Below are 21,983 nucleotides of genomic sequence, written 5' to 3'. Positions count from 1 at the left end.
CAGCTCCTATGGAGGCGACTGCTTATTGGCTGCCAGCTCCTCTGATGACAGGAGTCACCGAGGTCCTGCTCATTCGAGTGGAGGAAGTGTATGTGTAAACACATATTCTTCTTGTCTGCCTTGGTTCGAGTGCCCATTTTATTTTTTTCACCCCTTGGATGCCTACTTGGACTGAAGAGGATGTGATCTACATTAGGAATTGGTGAGTATGGAAACTTTTTTTTACAGGTTACATGGATGCTACATGGACAAGAGGACGTGAATGGCTATAGAGATTATAGGTGAGTGTGAGTAAATGAGTGAATGCATGTGAAATAAAATAATAAAACATTCAGTGTCCATGTCTTGTGTAAATTATAATATTTCTATTGCAGGTGAACTAGGTACCAGCAGGGCTTAAAGTGGTCCTGCAGAGGTGGTGGAATTCCCCTGCTGCATACTCTCCCCCCCCCACACTAGGCGGTGCTACTCTGAGAGGCCAGAACAATGTGACAACTTTTCTTTACACACACAGTGTTGATGCTTAGGAAACTTTACAGTGAATGGTCGGGTGCATGGGGGCCGTCTAAGCCCCCAGAAGCTTTGGGAGCTATGACAGTGTGAAATACATTTTAGATCCATTTTTAGCACTCCTTGCTCCTCTTCATGTCATGGAGGGGCAGGCCACAGGCGGAGGAGAAACAAGGAGCCAGAAACCGAGGATGGGGAGGCAGGCACCGCCAGACAGAGTGGGACTTCTGTACAGGAACTAGTTCCGCCTACCATTTGAGGTGACAGAACCCAGTTTCACCCCGTCCCTGCCCACTTTAACCCATGGGTACCAGTGGGCCCTTAATGCCCCACATGCTGGTTCTTGTGGTTCTCCAAAAACCACATGCATCTGCGGGTTGCTGGGACCTCTAGTTCTACTGTAAAATACAATATTATTTCTTCTATTTTTACACAATTAACCTGTCACCCACTATCATCCAGGCCTGGAGTGCCCTGGAGAGAGGGAATCTCTTTATTTTGGGGTCCCCACCTCCCCAGGGATCCCCAGCCTGGGCTGACTAGTGGTCAAGTGCTGAATGCATTGGCCGGGGGTACATGGTGAAAGGTTCCCACATATTTGGAATTACACCCCACTAGAAAGAGTCTGGTTGTGGAAAATACAGGGGACCCCTACTCATTTTGTCCCCTGTATTTTCACAACCAGGACTGGCTCACTAAGCCTGGTGCTGGTTGATGAAAATACAGAGGAACATTATGTTTTGTTTTCCCTGTATTTTCACAACCAGGACCGGCTCAGAAAAGCCCAGTGCTGTTTGTGTTTTTAGGAGGGACCCCACATATTTTTTTCATTTTTAACATTTTAGTATTTCTTTTAACACAGAAGCAAGCATGGATCTCTTAAATCTGCGCATGTTCTTTGTAACTCAGACCTGCTCAGGCTATACTCGCTAGCCTGAAGCAGGTCTGTTTTTTACAAGTTTTAGGTCAGTAATAGTGTGTGAGTTAAAAACTTGCACTTTGTTGTATTGGCCGCGTTGTATCCTCACAATGGCAAAACATCTGGATCTGTGTTTTGCCATTGCGTGTTGTGGGGGTGTGAGAAACATGCAAGTTTGCATGTTCTCACACCCTCTTACATAGGGAGAGTTCTGAAAATGTGCAAGTATAGCTCTATACTCGCACATTTTCAAAACTCGAACCCTATTACATTTTGCCCCTGGCCTCCTTCCCCGGTGTTTTTGTGGGTCCAAATGCTTTGCAGATTACATTCTACTGTTTGTAACCAGCCCAGGGAGCTCCTGCATGCTGTAATTGATATGCATAGCGGGACTTTCATGAACAAACTGGACACCACCAGAACTGAAACTTTGGCTTTAATATGTCAGATGCTGCACTATCCCACCTCATATCTAGATATAAATATAATTGGAAATCAGACTTCCTTTATCTTGGAAATAAAATACTGAATAATATTGCAGATTTACGGGAATCTGTTGAAGAACTGGTTGGGCTTTGATGTCTCCTGGCTGAGTCACTTGGCAGCATTTAGGATGTTGTTGCTGACAAATGTAATGTATGTTGTACCATTCCCTATATGATTCCTAAGCACTTATGATTAGGGCACATAAGTTGATAGAGTGTTATATCTGGAAGGGTAGAATCCCACGGTTGGCTTATTACCACTTGACAAGATCTAAAATTCAGGGCAGATTAATGGTTAATGGTTCCCAATTTGTCCACGTCTCATTCTGCATGTCTAGTGTCACAGATTAATGACTGGGCACTTAAACCTAATTCTAAAGTTTGAGTAGACCTAGTAGGGGTAGAAGTTTTACACTACCATCTTTGAGATCTAATCTTGACACCCAAATAACTAGTTTGTCCTCTTCCCTTTAACACTCACAAAGTTGTTTTGGACTCCCTTAGAATGTGGGATGACATGTTGTATGAATCTAAGGAGAATATTTATAAAAGCTTGGAGAAAGAAAAAGTGGAGAGAGATAAAGTACCAACCAATCAGCTCCTAACTGTCATTTTACAAACACAGACTGTACAATTACAGTTAGAAGCTTATTGGTGCTTTATCATCCTGCACATTATCTCTCTCCAAGACTTAGTACATCTCACTAACTGTCATACAGCTTTCTTTGACTGCGCTCTCTCATCTGATACCTGACTTAAATGTCTCTATTTGGTGTTTTAGGGTTAGCACAGGAGTTGCAGATGACCTTTGTGCCACAACTTTAAGTCTTTTTTTCCAACTATTGTTTCAATGTCACCTCCCTTCTAGTGAACTAGTCACATATTACCGAATTTGACACTGCGTAGCTAGCTCTGTTAGGGTAGGTGGACCTTTGGGCCCTTCGGGATGACCCTCACCCAACTTTCTGTCTAAAAGTATGAGAGTCAACTCTAGAGGGAGCATCAGGTTCTGCTATAGTTATTGTCTTGGCAAGGGCCCTATTGACAAGACTAAGCTACTACAATGGGAGTCTGACCTCCAAACAACCTTTATACCCCATCAATGGAAATCCATTTATTTAACTACAACCAATCATCACAATGTAATTGCTTGTTACATGTTATTTTGATTTAATTGTTGTACATTGTTGTTTTTCTTTATATTATTATGTACAGATTATGTTTTTGTGGTCTATGGTTTCCTCCTCTCACCCTTTTTTAAAACATTTTCTTTGTACCTAACCGTGTCCTTAAATATGCTTTTTGAAAATTCAATAGACCATTGATATTAAAAAAATATCACATTCAGAAATGATAAACCAATAATGAAAGATATGTGAATTGATTCATCTGAAATGGAATAACAATACAGTATGTGTTAGAAGTGGAGTGTGCTACTGTACAGTCCCCAACAAAATGGTTCAAGGGACACTTCTTTTATCTTATCAAGATGGCCGCCAATATTATACCTGCACATGCATGGCACCATCTTGTTTACAATACAGTGGAGGACGACTGTCCTCCCCTTAGCTCCTGAGACCTGAAACATCTACTTGCATATGACCGCAGTTCCAGAGCCTTCAACAAGATTGCAATACCTGAACCAGTCACTGGCTGCTGACCTGCCTATTTCCACTCCACTACAAGCTCTGCTTAATGCCCGTGGACAAACCAGTGTAACAGTGAGTACTGCTGTATTAAAAAAAAGTACAATGGACTAGTCACCTGAATTCCTTTATATATCCGCTGGTGTCTACACAATTGTGCTAAAAGTTGTACACACATTTCCAACACTTTGTGCCCAACATCATCTAAAATCTAATACTAAAGATTCCAGTGAAAAATCACATCATTTTATCTCTGTCCCGCTATTGGTGCATTAAGTGCAGGGCCATGATGGTGCAATTCATTGCAAATAAGATCATCAGGTTCCCGGTCCATTCAGTTCACTGGGGATACAAGAGGCTGATCTACTCTCCCGGGAGTACAGGAAAACTCAATGATATTCATGAGTCGGGAGAATATAAAAGTATTACCGATGTAATAATTAATAAATTGTTGTTAAAATAGATTACCTAATAGCTCGCAGGAAAATATGTTTTTTTGTTGAAATTAGAGATGTGCAGTTCCGGATTTCTGAAATCTGAACACACCCGAATTTAGGGGTTCCGAGTAGAACAGGTTCAAGGTTCGGATTAACTTTTGTGATCCAATTTGAACCAAATCCCGGCCTGGATCTTTTGCCGGTTCGGGAACTCGGATCTAAAAAACGAACTTTGGTTTTGGATTCGAACATTTTAACTGTTTTTATTGATTTTTATAAAATTTTATTCAAATCCTAAACCAAAACACTTGAGGGTGGTTTTGCAAAACCAAACCCAAAACACTAAGATGAATCCAGATTCAAAACCAAAACACAGGGTTGGCGCACATTTCTAGGTGAAATAGCTACTGTATCTTAAGCAACAAACTACATTTTTCTCTACTTTATATTTTTACTAAGTTTGTTCTTGCTAAACGGATAAATGGCAAAAATGTGAAATAGCATAAAAAACAGGTATTAGCTAAATTTTCCTCCTATGTCTCCTTTTATCTGAAGTAGGTCCAATTTTTATTTATAAGCTTTCAACTTTAAACAGCATACATGTTTCACTTCTGGCTAAAAAAAGAAAAAGAGAAAAGGACAGCATTGAAATAATATACAGTATAATGTATTTAGAGCAAGGTGACTGTAATGTTTTACTTTGCATCCTAAGATGTACAGTATATATCCAGAATACTTTCTTATGAAGGGGTATATTTTTACACTCATAAGGGTAAATTTACATACAGGTAGGTTGTTTAAAATTTAAACGGCTGTTTTCAATGTCCTGCTTAAACATGCCAATAAGTGGCAGCTTTTGCCAGTCTTTACCCATGAACTCCTTACTGTATATCATCTAAAGAAAGTGTAACTGATTTAATATTAAGGGGTCTGTTCATGATGTTAATTACCAGGGATCGGACCCCGATAATTAACATTCTAAATTGTCACGGAATCCGGAGCAATTCAGCATTGCTCCGGCGCGGTGACAGCTGATGCAAAAATCAGATGTCCCGGCGGTGACAGCTGAAGCGAAAATCAGATGTTTCACAAGCGGCTTCACTGCTCCTTTCAGAAGAGTGAATCCTTTCTAGGCACCTCTCGGAGCAGTGAAGGTAGTGCGCATGAGTGACCTACAATACAGGTCATCTGTAGGTTGTGCGCATGCGTGACCTACAGATCACATGTGCACTACGGAGCCGGCTCCGTCGTGCGCATGCGTGAGACCCGGCTAGCGACGGGTGCTCCGTCGCTCTGGATCTTGCACCAAAGGGGGCGAGCTGTCGATGGTGATTGACGGCTCACCCATTTGGTAGGCGTGCCCGGGAGGTGGCTTCACAAACGGAGGCGTTCCCAAGCGAACGCTGCCGTTTGTGGGCGGCCCCACTGACATCACCAGTGATGTCAGTGGGACAGCTTCCGGCTCTATTGGAGCCAGAAGCTCTCTGGGGCTTACGGCCACGAGATCCTAACACAAGATCCTACCACAAGGGTCTTGTCGCAAGCCCGATGGTCGCAATGGTCACCCACAGCAATGCGAGCGGCCAGGGGGCCGAACAAAAAAAAAAACGCCCTGATTCAGAGCGAGCGCTCGTTCAGAGCGTCTGTCTCTGAATCAGGCCCTATGTTCGGTTGTTTTCCTACTCCATGTAAGGTGAGAGTAGTAGAGTATAATACAAGCATGTTGTGAATACTTTACAATTGTAAAATGACTATTTATTATGGTCACTCTCCTTATCCCACCTGATATATGAACTTGAGAATGAAATGTGCTGATTTTCTCAAACCACTTGACTGCAGGCTGAGGCCCACCTTCTAGTATACTCTTTTCTAAAATAACTATTCATTATGACTGCTCTTGATATACCTCTCCATGTCAAACATGGTGCTTTATAAAGCATCTTATTAAATCAGTATTTGCAAAACTTAGCTACTCAAAAATACAAATGAAAGTCACCGATTTAATTTAATTTCTGGGTTTTGGCAAGCTACCGTATCTTGTTGGTGTCTCTTCTTTATTTCAAATGATTACTATGATACCCCTCTGCATGCCAGACATATTGCTGTATTATCTATTGTAAGTGAAAGATACTAATTGCATACTTGCCTACCTTTTACTTGTCCTCCTCGGGAGAAGCCTGGGGAGGACAAGCAGCTGGGCTGTGATGGGGGCGGGGCCTGTCACGTCAGTAAGCCCCACCCCATTCACAGTAAATTGCGATTGGCTTAAATGTACATGGAAAGTCGCATCATTAGCCCCGCCCCCTACACGGGGACCCGCAATCGCCGCAGAAATTCTCCCCATTCTGCGCACTTCACTAGGAAGTGGGCAGATTGCGGGAGAAATGCCTATCCTTCCGGGGGTGCGGGGGGTTACCCGAAAAAATCATGAGCCTTCCGCGAAAACCAGGAGGGTAGGCATGTATGACATAATTGGCTTTCTCAAACCTTTTAAAATCTGTGCTTTACCAGGAAAGGATGTTGGTGTCTCTTCTTTTTTCAAATAATCACTGTAATGCTGAAAACACCCTGCAAGTCAGACATATCTATGCATAGTATGAAATAAAGTCCTTGGTAGGCATCTGTCTGTATGTTTGGGCTAATCTCGAGAACCAATTGACGGATTTTTATGCAATTTTCATTATACTATAGAGCATTTGTCGAGGAAGGTTTAGGTGTACGAAGCATAAATGTACAGTATAACAAAAGGGAGCTGAGCAGTGATGTTTTTACTGAAGCAAGTCAATAAAACGGACATCTAAGCGCTTTCTTGAATACCCTGCCTAAACCGTTAAAGATACAGTATATCACAATGATGGACTTTATTTTATACCATGAAGAGATTAATATGTATTATCTAGTTTCTCCAGAAAATTTGATGTAAGCCCTGTTTACTGATACAAAATTTTAGGGTTTCCCTTTTTTACCATTTCTATTTCATTTATGTGACAAAAGAATCAAACGAGTCCAATGCCTGGTAAGTCTGCTATGACAATAAAAGATAACTTTACAAGGCCCTTTTGCGTGTCACATCAAAAACTAAGGACCTGATTCAGACCCGCTTGCTAGGATGTGTTCGCTCGTAGCTGGCCGATTTTTGCATTCTGCACAGTGCGCGTGTGCAAACCAGTGCGAGAGATCAGGATGCGTTCGCACGCTGCGCATAGACAGCCCGGCAGAGTGACAAAAGAAGCCATTTGTGGGTGTAACAGGGGCTGGCCATTAAAAATGGGGGAGTGGAGGTGCGAATGCAGGCTTGCCTGAGTGTCTCAACGCCATTTCAGAGGCGTGCGTAATTAAGAGACAGCATCATAGTACACGTCACCTGGCTGGATTTTACACTGAAGTGCTCGCAGTGCTTGCGGAAGGGTATGGTTTGCCTCATGCGCTGCGATCGCATCCGATGGTACCTGATGTACCGATGATTACATACACTTCCTGGAGGTGATGTATGCAAGTAGGTGTCTTAATGCAGGCTAGTGGTGGTCTTTATATACAAAGCGTTTGCGTGCCTAGACGTAGTGGGTGTGCTAATGCCTTGCCGTGTAATCACCTGCTTTGCTGTGTTTTGGCCAGATTTGCATACGCTGGGTGTGAGCGTACACATCTAGAGAGTGGGTCTGAATCAAGCCCTAAGTCTTTTCGTGTTGACGTCAGGAGGAAATACTACTAAATGTCATCTACAGTACAAGGCAATCTTATAAGACCTCATTAAAAAGACTATCAGCATGAATTCAAAATTGCTCCCATGCAAAGCAGGGGAGTGTCGCTAGATGCTGTATGGTGTAATGTTAATGAAAGACACCAATTTGCTTTTTCAAACCAGTACACTTTTGGAATTTGCTTGGATGGTTTGTTGAAGTATATTCAATTGAATTTAGTGTGTTTATCAGCTGAATTAATATGGTTTTCCAGCTGATCTACAAAACAGGTTTGATGATTGCTTGCATCCACATCTGGTATTGACCCTTGCCTTGCTGACTATACTCATTGTAGTCCATCTACTTATAATCTGCCAAACTACTCATCATGTCTTTTTATGTTAGTTCCTGTCTTGGGGCTTCATTCTCTCAGTTACTGAAGAGCAATCCCCTGCTAATTGTTTAAAATATATTCTTTGTCAGTGTCAGACTGGCCATTTGGCAATTCTGGCCAATGGCTTGATGACCCAGTCCAGCCACCTGGGTGTACTGGGTGAACGGTTCAACCTACTGGTGCTCTTCTCAGCTGGCATACAGAGTCAGGGCATGTCGTGAGGCTTCCCGCAATATGCCCATGAGACATGGCTATGTCCCTTTTAAGTGTGCAGTAAGGGATGCTGGGGCCAAATTAATGTCCCAGTCAGTCCCTGTTCTTTAGTCAAATTGTCATTCAAAGTTTTTATTGAGCAACCACACTGCTAGAAACTGGTTGATAAATAGTTAAGACAGTAGACAGAGAAATCACTATATAATGTAAACAATCTGTAAATGATCAAATTGTGGAAAAGAGCCAAGATCAAACAAAAAGCTTTTGGAACAATATTTTTTGGTCAAGTAAAAACACAACTCCAAAAATGTAAAGCTATTTGAAATGTACAATTTGTTCTTGCTCTATTCTTTTGCAAATAACATTGCATGCTAATTTGAAGTGTATGTAAAATGATTAAAGTATACTATGAGTAGAAAAGCTACAAAGAATATGTCAACTTCAGAATTCAGTATAGTGTTTACCTTATATGACCTGCCTAATACAGGCCTGGCCAACCTGTGGCTCTCCAGTTGTTGTGAAACTACAAGTCACAGCATACCCCCCAACTGATCAGCTGGCAAAGCATGCTGGGAGGTGGCTATTCAGATGCACAGAGGTGGTCGGTCTTATGGGTGTGTTATGGGATTGTTGCGGTTGTGTTGATGAAGTGTGTGTGTACTCAGATGCTTAATTGCTCACATAAGTGGCCATACAAAATTTGACTTACATATGGGAACTTGGGGCCAGCACTTAAACCCATGGTTGGTCAGCTTGACAAATTATTGCAATACTTTGTAACTAACATTCCTTGGAATTAAATGAAGTACAGTTTGGAATGTAATGGTGAGTGCTGAGTTTGTAGTTTTTATTTAAATGGTGTCGTCTCATACCACAAACACCGCAGATGTTTGAGTGCCGTGGATCAACGCTAATTGTTTATGTAAAATTTTTGTGGTCACACTTGCTCTTGCACCCCAAGTTCCCATAGTGTATGTAAGTCAAATTTTGTCAGCTTATCACACAGGTGTCATTAATTAGTATGCTTGGGTGTGGCTCTGTCTCTTTAAGCCAGTGAGCCAGCACTTAACCCCACAAAAGAAGCATAATGTGCATTTAAAATATATGATAATATGATACCTGGAGCGAAATGATGCAGAGCAATGCTCATATTATTGAGAGTCAGTGTAGGGCATACTTACCTACTCTTGAACAAGCATTTCAGGGAGATTGTGAAAGCACCACCTATGAGTGCGGCCTTAAAATGGACGTGTGCTGTCCCGTCTGAGAGGTGTGTCATAAAGTTGACTTGCATCCAAATGGAAAAGAGCCCCAAAGCAGCAGTAGTTGCTCAGTAAGATATACTTGTTGGTGGAAACACACTGATACACCATTGCACCTTCTTATAAGCAATGCAGGGAAATGGCACTGATGAACCCATTTGAATGTATATACAGTATGGTATATCTTATTTCTAGAGATGTGCAGGTTAGGATTAGTTTGGATCTTCCTGCCAAATTCTAATTTTTCACACCAAAAATTGGGTCTCAGAAACAGACAAAACGCCATCTTTCATGGGCAAGCATCATCTTTCGTGGACTTTTGTCCAGGAAAGATGATGTTTGCCCATTATAAATGACGTTTTGCCTCTTTCTAAAACCCAATTTTATGAAGGGAAAAATCTGAATTTGGCGGGAAAATCTGAACTAATCTGAGTCTGCACATCTCCACTTATTTTTTTTTCCAAGTATATAACAGCTACATAATGGGGGTAATGTGCAATCAGGGAGATTGTTAGAATCTTGAGGGAGTAAGGGAGACTGCTATTATCTCAGCAGGGAGTCTCCCTTACATTCAGGGAAAGTTGGAAAGTATGGTGTAGGGACTGACCAGAATGGGAAGACCGTGACATCATTAGTCAGCTTGACAAATTATTGCAATACTTTGGAACTAACATACCACTGTCAATGGACATGTTTGAGTGCCATGGATAAAAGCCAATTGTGTGTATATATATATATATATATATATAAATATATATATATATATATATATTTAAGATGATGGTGTGGCCATATACCAAGGACACCCCAGATGGTTGAGTGCCATGGATTAAGCCTGTCATTTCTATCTATCTATCTATCTATCTATCTATCTATCTATCTATCTATCTATCTATCTATCCATCCATCCATCCATCCATCTATCTATCAATAATCCGCACTCACATTCCAACACAATTCATCAAAGAGGTGCTCCACTAAGGTAACAGGCAGTCCATGTACCAAATATATATTTATAATCTAAGAGCATGATGTCACAAAATAGATTTGCATGGCAGACTTTTGTACATTCGTAAAAAATCATTACATAATTTCTTAAAGATTTAATCTGAAACTGATGGCTTGTGGTATGTAAAATGGAGTGTTGCAGTTTAAATTAGAATGATACTTTATCTCAATATAGAAGCTATTTAAAGAAATTTGTAATTCATGTATGTATTCTTATTGCTGTCATTTTTATTAGTTAATATAGCCTAAAAAGCATGATTTTCACTACATATTTGGACACAGCATGAATTTGAAAATGAAGAATCAGTTTTGATGTCCCATGGACTATCACAGCGCTGATATAGCTAATTACAAGAAGGAAATAAAAAAAAAATAATTAAAAATGCATTAAGTCAAATGAAATATAAACATCAATAATTAATATGTCATTAATACAACAGAATCATAATAATTAGCGACATTTCATATTTTAAACAAACTATTAAAAAATATATTTTGTAGCCGTTTCCTGCTTTACATAATGAAGTTACTTTAATTGCTGGTAGATTCCTCATTAAATAAATACTGTAATTCATTTGTACAGTGTAATATTTTCCCTTGGAGAGTTGGGATGGTATTGTAAAATACTTTTTATTTAGGTAATAATTAATTTATACTGACAAATACAATTGGTGGCATGGTAAAACAGCAAAAAACTAATTCAGAGGGGTATAAGTGGAGATGTTGCCCATATCAACCAGTCATATTATAGCTATTATCTTCTATAAGGGGGCTACATACATTTTAAGTAGAATCTAATTGATTGCTATGGGCAACATCTCCACTTCTAAAAACCCACAATTTAGTAAATATACCCCAGAACATCTTGGTCCTCAATTAAAAAAGGCATAGAATGCCCACTTCAAATGTTTTTGTAGACCACACATCAAGGTATGTACCTACTGTTTATTGTATACTTGCTGACCCTCTCAGAATTTCCAGGAGACTCCAAAAATAGTGAGTAATCTCCTGGACCTCTGAGGTTGTCTGGCAATCTCCATGAAGCAGGGCTGTACAGCAAAGCAGTGGGTTGAGCACAGCATTATAATGTTTTTCATGTTTTTGCTATCAACCCACAGCAGAGGAAACACTATTGAGACAAATAAGTAATGACTACGTCTGTGTGCTAAAGAGCTGAAGACATTGTTTTGTAGCTGAAAAAAGTTCACAGTTAAAATGTGACAGTTATCCTGACAAAATATTGCAATTTCTCCCAGGCAACACTCCCAAACTCTCCCAGACAACTGAGAACAAGCCAGTCGTGGTGAAACATGCAGTACAGTATTTTAGATCACAAGGGCAGCTGTTGTGCACACAACAGCACCCCAGCACTAGTGATATCACCCACCCACCCACGTGTCAGGTATCTCTTTGCCCTCCCTCTATTTTTTATTCTACAATTGTACTCTCATCAGTTTGGGAGGGACATTGATAGCTGACAGCAGATGCAATCTTCAAACTTTAGCTAGGTGCGTTCCAGACTCTCTCATTCCACCTTCAGCACATGGGAGAGAGCAGAAGGCTGAGCTTAATGTGCACAATGCTTACCTTATTCTCGTATATACTACATGTACATCCTAATATTTGAGATGCTTCTTTTTTGTAAATAGATACCAGTGATAGTGAGAAAAATCTAATGAAATTCATGCCAATCACACTACATGAATATTCTCTTCCAAATTAGTTGGCCAGGGATGTGCAACTGAAAAAACATTATGTTCCTTCTTTCACACTTCCAGTTAGGGGTTCGCAAGACTGGGATGTAGTCAGCATATCTAAATTTAGAATGTCAACATTCAAAATGTTTACACCATTACATGGTCTGATATTCGCCATTCATGATGTCTACATTTTCAGAATGTTGACATTCAAAAATGAACATTTTCATAATATTGACATTGGGCCCGATTCAGCATGGATCGCTATTGAATTAGCGTATGCAGATGGCCGATTGTTGTGTACTGCTAATGCGTATGCACCACAGTGCCCATGTGTGAGCATTGCGATTGCTCTGCAATCACTCACGAAGACACAAAGCCATCACAGAGTGAGTAATGTCAGGTCAGCGTTTGGGGGTGGTGATAGGGGAGTAGTCGGAGAAACGCAGACGTGCCTGTCCATTTGAACGCTGCAATTTGGGGTAGAGTTAGGATGCAGTTAGGGTTAGGCTTAAGGCTAGGTTTAGGCTAAAACTGCACTGTCGTTTTGTCTGTCGATATTCACATCTGGTTATGTCGATATTATGGAGAAGAGAGAAGAAAGTGCTCTCTAGCAGGGGTAGATTTGAAGATCGATTACGGTTTAGGCAAGGTTGCTTAAAGAATTACAGATGTGTAAAAAAAATACCTGTACCAGTAACTGAGTGATGCTTGGCTTAGTTGTGAGGGGTCCTTTGAGCATCCAAAGGAACCCCTAGAGGACAAGCCCACAGCATACCGCACATCGAACCTATCCTCTAGAGGTTCCTATGAGCGCTCAAAGGACCCCTCACAACTAAGCTGAGCATCATTGAGTTACTGGTACAAGTATTTTCTTTTACAATTGTGGGCTATGTATGGATAAGGATACCTGTTTTCTGATGGATCTTTTGCACCAGTGTATTGGTTTGTGCAATGGCGCACTGATATGAATCAAGCATATGGCCAGTGGAGACCAGGGTCAGAGAAATCCAGTGTGGTAAATAGCCCCCAACACCTGTCTGGAAAAGGGGTGTGGTCTAATTTGGAAGGTAATGTGGCTTCTTCAACCCGGTGACATGGCTTTGCTGGAAACCCCTGTTTACATCATTCTGCGGGCATGCTCAGCATTCCCGGAGATGATGGGCTGCCCCCGGAAAATGTGCCTGCACTGCTGGCTCCTCCCCAGTTACAGGAGCCGTGTGCAGCACCCCACTCCCTGTCACTGTGGAGGACCTGGCATTTTGGTGTCACCCTCTGCATATGGATAGAGGTGTTTTGACCACAGAAATGCATACAACTCTAAAATGTCTGGCACTGGATTGAAGAAAATGGTTGGGAAACTTTAAATTAATAGGGCTTATGGTAGGGTCTATAAATCTAGGGTCGTCTGATGGAACTATTTTCTTAATGTTGCAATAATAAATAAATGTGGGGCTGATTTTAAGGAGGTGGGTTATTTATTAAATGTAAATGCTATTAACCTAATGTCAGGGCTTGTTACAGTTAAGAAGGCCTATGTAGTAAATGTGATTGCTATTGATTTAAATTCAGGATTATTAGGGAAAGGGATTTCTGGAGGGTTAACTTGTTTCTAGACCTAATGTATCACATTTTATATGGAATCGGTATGTAATACCGCCGGCCGCATGGCCAGCAGTTTGAATCCCGGCAGCGTCAGGCCGACAGAGGAACAGATCCCGGCAGCGGCAGCCCGACAGCGCAGGAAATCCAGATCGTCCCCAGGTAAGTACTAACTAATCTATCCTACCCCTTAACCCCCCCATAGAGGTGCCTAACCCTAACCTCCCCCCCTGTGCCTAACCCTAATCCCCCCTCTAAGTGCCTAAACCTAATCCCCCCCTTCCCTAACCCTAACCTCCCCCAGGGGGTGCCTAACCCTAGCACTCCCTCCCCCTAGCCTAACCCTAACCTCCCAGGGGGTGCCTAACCCTGTCCCCCCCTGGAGCCCTAAACCTAACCCTCACCCTCCTGACCGGCTGTCCGCTCACGGCTTCGATCGCTTCGGCATCCCGATCGCTTCGATCGGGATGCCGGGCGCCAGTCTCCCGGTGTCGGTAAAGTGAGCGGCGTCTACATCTATATGCCGGTCATTTCACCCTTGCTGGGATATGACAGTCGGGTAGCCGGCTGTCGGGATAATGTCAGCCGGCTTCCCGATTGCATCCCTTTTAGATTTCATGTACCTATCCCTTTTTCCAAAGAGGGCTCTAACATTCCAGGATGCAAGCAAGCAACTACTGAGCTTAAGACACCAACTGCAGCAAGTGGTAAATGCTGCAAAAAATGTTAGGAGCTGATGACAAGAACTGGCCCTGTACCAGCAATTAACAACTTCTGGAAACTAGTGCTCTATCTATAGTTAACAACTGCCCAGACAGGAGCAAACAAAGCCCCTGAACAAGCAAAGAATTAGCAAAGAGCCGGTATCCACGGACATGTATATCCATCAATAGCTAATATTGTTACTATGATATCTTAGATACTGTATGAAGTGTTGCCAACCACTTCTTAATTCACTGCTTTGTGCAAGGTCATCTTTACCTTCCATTTCAATTTACTTTAGGTCAAGTTTAAGTATCACAATATTATTTATGTACAATACTAAGTAGTATCTTGGCACTTTTTAAATAAAAGATAATAAGGATAGCCATGCATGATATAGAGTTCATTCTGGTGGCAAGTATGCAAAGCTAAACCTTGTGACTAGTTTGCATAGCAGGCGCTACTTAATACATACAGTAGGCAGGGCCAAAACTAGGATTTTGGTCACCCGGGGCAAGGCCATAATTTGGCACCCCCCAAAAAAATACAACATAGAGGACGAAAAGGGTGTGTGATTTTGTGACACAGTAATGCCCCTTATAACACATTATGCCACACATTAATGACCCTTATAACACATTATGCCACAGTAATGCCCCTTACAACAGATTCTGCCACACAGTAATGTCCCTTATAACACATTATGCAAAAGTAATGTCCCTTACAACACATTATGCAACACAGTAATGCCCCTTACAACACATTCTGCCATAATAATGCCCCTTACAACACATTATGCCACAGTAATGTCCCTTATACATTAAGCCACAGTAATGCCCCTTATTAATTAAGCCACAGTAATGCCCCTTATACATTATGCCACATTATTCCCCAATAAGGCCCCATCTCCCTTCTCTTACCTTGCGGTGGGTGAGCATGGGGTGGCGCGGGACGGGGCTGCCACACCCTGGTGAACTGTCAGCACTGCTGTCATTGTAATGTGCCGCCGCTTGCGAACCAATTGGAGCTCACAGACCGGCAGCCTCTGCTGATTAGCTTGCAACCGGCACCACATTAGACTGATGGAGTCTCTGTGCCACTCAAGGCCGGGATGTGGCTCCAAAGCTACAAGAACAGCAACCTAGCCTCCCAGGAGCCTCTCCCCAGCACCCCCTCAAGTCTGGCACCCAGGTCACATGCCCCATTAGCTTTGGAATCAGTATGAATGACCGCCGGACTACAGGCTGGCTGTTCAAATCCCGATGCCTGCTGCCCGATGGTTCAAAATCCCAACAGCGCATGTAAGTTTACTATCCCTAAAACCCATCTACCCCCTAACCCTTCCTTAGGGGTGCCTAACCCTAACATCCCGCCTAGTGCCTAACCCTAACCTCCCCCTGTTAGTGCCTAAACCTAATCCCCCCTCCCCGCTCCCTAAACCTAACCCTCCCAGGGGGGTGCCTAACCCTAACCTCCCCCTAGTGCTGAAACCTAACCCCCCCCCTTCCCCTAGCCTAACCCTAACCTTCCCCAGGGGGTGCCTAACCCTAAGTCCCCCTGGGGGGTCCCTAAACCTAACCCCCCCATCTCCGTCTAAGTGTCTACTTACCCTCTGCTGAGGAAGATCAGTCAGGCATCCTGTTGGCGTTCTGGCATTGGGATTAACATAGGCGTTGGTATTTCGACGCATATGTTAAATCCCTTGCCGGGATTCCTGTGTCTGGATTGAGACTGGTGGCCTCTCATAAGTACATCCCCTAAGCTTCCCCTAGTTGCGGCCCTGCAGTACGACAAATTTACCAATGTGATGGCTAGTAGGAAGCAGATTAACAGATGGAGACTATGTTTAGCGAACCCTCAAATGTGGTGACTTGACTGCAGAGTACAACTCCTTTGTAGGCTACAACTTCAAGCAAAGTATATTCAGCCCATTCACTAACATCTATCTTCTGTAGTCCTGGCAGTGACAAAACAAAGTCATTGTTGAACTGTTTTTTCACTTCCAGAACTGCAGCAGTTTATGACAGGGAGCTGGCTCTACAGGGCATTCTCACATGTGGCATCTACCGGGACCTGGCAGTCATGTGACCGTGACATCCGGGTTAGAGCTGTGATCCTCCAGCACTCCAGTAAGTAATCAATCCCTATCCTCAACCCTAATCCCTAACCCTCCCTCTAGTGCCTAACCTCCCTCCCCCCCATAGCTTAAACCTAAGCTTCCCCTAGTGCCTAACTCCCCAGCCCACAGCCTAACCCCAATGTGGACATTCATCATTTCACATGTCAACAATCAGACAATGTTGGCATGTTGCCTGTGCACATTTTAACAATGTTAACATCATAACTGTCAACATCATCAATGTCAATAATTGTTAACCTAATGACTACATCCCCTGTAAATACTGTAGCTAGACAGAGGCAAATGAGAATCATGAAGAGACAGGGAAAAAGCTATAAACAATGTTACACCAACAACAGATATGTCACAGCTGAATATTTTCCAAACTTAGTGCTGTATGTAGGCATATATTGAGTAACATTTTTGTATATTGTAGTCTAACATATAAGGTGATCATTTTGGAAACATTTTATTTAAATAAATAATGTTGACAGAGACATAATGATATGTGTAATGGAAATAGTAACCAATGTGGTGATGTAGTGTTCTTATTAAGTTTTTGAACAGACTAGTAGTGTTGGGGCTTCCCTGGGACTCTTTGTGGATACATGCTGACTGCACTTTGGAGGACATTCTCTTCGCCAGGAATGCACTACTTTGGTGTAAATATAAGAATCTCTTATAAGCAGTTTTTATAAATATTGGGCATGATTCAGCAAGGAATGCAGTTGCTTATATGCACACAATCAGTCGATTAATTCATCACAGTGCATGTGCGCGAGCCAGATGCTGCGATTGGGACTGCGATCACAAAGGATATGCAGACCCATGACAGAGTGATTGACAGGAAGTGCCATTTGTGGGCGGTGATGGGGGGTGGTCGGCCAAACGCAGGCGTGCCAGTGCGTTTTAACGCTGTTGCATGGGCATGCATAAATTAGCCAATGCGACATCATCTGAAGTCTCTTAGCGTGCGCAGAAGTAAATTATTCCTGAGTAAGGCCTGAGCTTCATTAACTGTGCATATGGGTCCGATGTTACTCAATGTTACCGACTGTTTTTCGGTGTTGGCCAAGTATATGGATGTGTGTAAGGGGAAGTAGGTGTCCTTATGTCAGGCTGCGACTGCAATGCAAATACAAACATTTAAATATCACCACTGATATTAGCAACTGCGTTGCATGCGTATAAGTAGAATAGCGATCTGGTGAATACCAGATCCTGGGCTCCATTATTGGATCTAGCGGTGTCCCTCAACATCAAACAGTTACCTGCACATGGTGTCCTCCACCGGTGTTTTCCACGACACTGGTCTGTGGGTGCCACCATCTTGGAATGATGTCACCTGGATGTCCAATTTATCAGAGTACAGCAGGTCCTGATCATAGTATTGGATGGACTAATCACCAGTCAATGTGCCCTATTTAAAGCAGGAATCCTCCCAGTACATTGCCAGTACAATAAGTCTCCCAGAGGCTAGAACCTTGACTCCAAGTTCCTTCTCTGCATTAGTGTGCACACACTGTAGAACCTGAAAACCTACTCCAGTATTCCTATACTGAAGCTCCTGCTAACCTGTATCAGTGTTCCTACTCTGAAGATCCTGCTAACCTGCATCACTGTGAAGATCATATGAACCTGCATCAGTTATCCTGCAGTAATGATCCTGAGAACCTGCATCTGCATTCCTACACTGAAGATTCTGCTTACCAGCATTAGTGTTCCTATACTGAAGATCCTGAAACCTACATCAGTGTTCTTACACTGAATATCCTGAAAACCTACACCAGTGTTCATACACTGAATTTCCAGAAAACCTGTACCTGTGTTCCTACAGGGAATATTCTGAAAACCTGAACCAGTGTTCCTATACTGTATATCCTGGAAACTAGTTTTTGTCTTCGAGTGCCTACATATGGGCAATCCCATAAAAATGGCATTCTGCTTCACTGCCTACACATTCTCTAATTCCCTCTGTGCAGCTAATACAGCTCATCCTATTTGTGATCCAGTCGTGATGTTCTGTGTTATGAAGCAGCCAGCCCACCTTCTCAATCCCTACTAGTCCTCTTGAGAAACTGCATTTAAGTCCATCAAGATTCTCTAGTGCACCAGAATGCCCAGATTTTCAAGGACCTAATATTGTGACAGTTTGTACTGGCCTAATGGATTCAACAGGTAAACTGACCCCAAAAAAGGATCCTGTCCAATATTTGACTAGCAGACTGGAAAAGTACAACGCCAAACAAGGCCAAATCAACTAGTCCTTCCTCAATGTACTACTTCTTTTTCTGAGAAACCTGCAATTCCTCCAGCCTATAAAGTGTTCCAAGATGTATGTAACAAGGAAGCTGCTGAAACCACCCCCACACCAAGACTGGATCTGTCCCATAGATCTTATGCCAGGAAGACATCTTCCAGAGAACAAGTTTAGTCTCTCTCTCTTCCTGAAACCCACTCCATGTCAGAATACATTAAAGAAAACCTGGAAAGGGGTTTCATCAGCACTTCCACCTATGCAACTCGTGCTGGATTCTTCTTTTGTTAAGAAAAAGGACAGGGATTTCCATCCATGCATACATTTTCACAGCCTGAACTACATCACAAATATAAACCAGTATCCTCTTCCATTAATTTTCAAGTTATTTGATTGAATCAAAGGGCTTTATTTACAAAGTAACAGCTTCTGCAAGCCGCTGCTTACCGATGGGTTGCAGGTGAAAATGTAAAAAAACACCCATAGTCAGTGTGAAACACAGTGTGCATTGCACTGACTGCCGGTGCTTTTATTATATATTTTCACCTGCATCCTGCCAGAAGCAACTGCTTTGTAAATAAATCCCAAAAGATGTTCGAGGCATATGCAAACATTCTTATGGGTTTTATTATATACAGTATGTTATGTGAAACACACCTATAGTAAATAGGTTTAAATAAATTCTCCTCATTGAACATGCAACTCTATATCCCTTTTATGTCCTTGAAGGTACAGCAATAGACAGGCAATAGGTCGATAGGGACAAAAGTCGACATGAACTAAGGTCTACAGGGTAAAAGATCAACATGGTCAAAAGGTTGACACATAAAAGGTTGACACTGTTTTTGTTATTTTTACCCTAAGCCTAACCCTGTCCCTGGTGCTTAACCCTAGCCCTCCTCATAGTGCATAAACATATCTGTCCCCTTCCGCAGACTAAACCTAACCCTCTGCCAAATGCCTAACTGAAAATAGCGATAAACCACGTGTCTACCTTTTTTGTGTCCACCATTGTGTCGACTCTCTGCAAAATCTTGCCTGAAGACTGTGATTAAAGCTTAATAATTACACTGGAGTTCAGAAGACAGAGGGTCTGATTCGGATTTTGGAATAGAGTAAGATAGAGCAAGTAACTGTGTACCTGGGCAAACCATGTTGCAAAGGGTATGCATTCGGGAAACCGGCTGCCTTAATACCAAAGAGCCAGCTTCCCGACTGCTTTATCCCGGCGTGGGATAAATGACCGGCGTCTATATCTAGACGCCTGTCATTTACCCCACGCCAGGAGACTGACGCCCGGCATCCCGATTGAAGGCACTTAGAGGGGGAATTAGGGTTAGGCATTTGGGGGGGAGGTTAAGGTTAGGCACCCCTAAGGAAGGTTAGGGTTAGGGGGTTAGGTTAGGTTAGTTTATACTTACCTTGGGGACGATCGGGATTTCCAGCGCTGGCCATGTGGCAGCCAGGATTACATACCGATTCCGTTGCAAAGTGAGGGGTGCAAACTGCAAATACATACATTTTTTTTCATGTGGGGTAAATACTGGCTGCTTTTGCATGTAGCCCACAAATACTGCACAGCTTTATTTTTAAGAGGACAAAAGAAGAAAAGGAACTTTAACATTAACACATGTACTCTCAGGGGAGCACCTCCACATGAGTGACTATTGTTTATTCATAATAGTAATTTATTCTGCAATTGTGGATAACTATAACATTATTACATATAAATTGATATACATTTCAGATCAGTTCCAACCCGCCTGTGCTCAGATCTCCCAGCTTTCCCCTGATTTCCCTGTAAACCTAACAGCTTTATTTTTACACTGCAATTTTAGTTAGGAGACACCCCTCCCAAATCTAAAGCGGCCCATACACGGTGCGATTTTTTACACAATGTGGACGATTTAGATCGATTGTAACGATCAATCGTGCACATCGTGTGTAGTTTTTGGACATTTACGATGACAAAGCGCGTTCCTGCCGTCATAGATCTGCATCGTACATCCTATGGGAAAACTGTAAAATTACGACCTGTTGTGTACGATGTGACACACATTGTACGAGGTCTTGCAAAATCCTTGGCCACTCCCCTTCTCCATTTTGAGATTGAGAGACAACAGAACGGAGAACAGCTAGCAGCATTGTGCGCATCGTGAGCCTTGGCAAGTGAGTATATGTACTATACTGCCTACTCTGTAACCACTGTGGAACCAATGTTTATTCCCCTGTCACACTATTGTTTAGACCACTGTCCCACCAATGTGAAATTTAACCCTGGCACACCCTTGTTTTTGTCACTGTGCCACCAATTTTTTATTGTACCCTGGCAAACCCTTGTTTTTGCCACTGTGCCACCAATGTTTTATTGTACCCTTGCACACCCTTGTTTTTGCCACTGTGCCACCACTGTTTTATTGTACCCTGGCACACTCTTGTTTTTGCCACTGTGCCACCAGTGTTTTATTGTACCCTGGCACACCCTGCCGCCAATGTTTTATTGTACCCTGGAACACCCTTGTTTAAATATTAAGGAGCATTATATTTTTTGGAATCTTATATTTATTATTTAAACTATTCAACTTTATAAACTTTAGAACTGAAACCGTCATAAACATTTTCAAACAAACTGTGTTAAAGCAGATGTTTTTACAGTTTTAATGTGAACTGCTATATCTTTTTACAGTTTATGTTTTTTATTTCACCAGAAATGACAAGCATTAGAAAATGGCAGTTCATCACGGGCTTCCTGGAGTTGTACAGGGCCCATGAGTGCCTATGGAAAATTAAGTCAAAGGATTATAGCAACAAGTAGAAAAAGGCTGCTGCTATTGATGAGATGGTGACCTTCAGCCTCAGGTATCATGACGAGGCAACCCCCAAATGGGTCAAACTGAGGATCCAGAACTTGTGGACCGTTTATGTGAGGGAGAGGAAGAAGGAAAGTGACTCCCAGGCATCTGGAGCGGGGGCAGATGATATCTATACTAGTATGTTATGGTACCATAAACTTCTGGAATTCCTCCATGAAGTGGAACCCCAGCGTGAATCC

General features: G+C 42.4%; 1 pseudogene; it reads left to right on the top strand.

The window, feature by feature from the left end:
• The window catches only part of LOC148519754 (uncharacterized), a 98,758-nt pseudogene extending 77,012 nt beyond the window's left edge, over window positions 1–21,746 (top strand).
• The last annotated feature ends 237 nt before the right edge of the window (window positions 21,747–21,983 follow it).

Source organism: Taudactylus pleione, unplaced genomic scaffold, assembly GCF_031769625.1.
Source record: "Taudactylus pleione unplaced genomic scaffold, aTauple2 ptg000183l, whole genome shotgun sequence".
Taxonomy (NCBI): Eukaryota; Metazoa; Chordata; class Amphibia; order Anura; family Myobatrachidae; genus Taudactylus; species Taudactylus pleione.
This window is presented reverse-complemented; position numbering and strand designations above follow the sequence as displayed.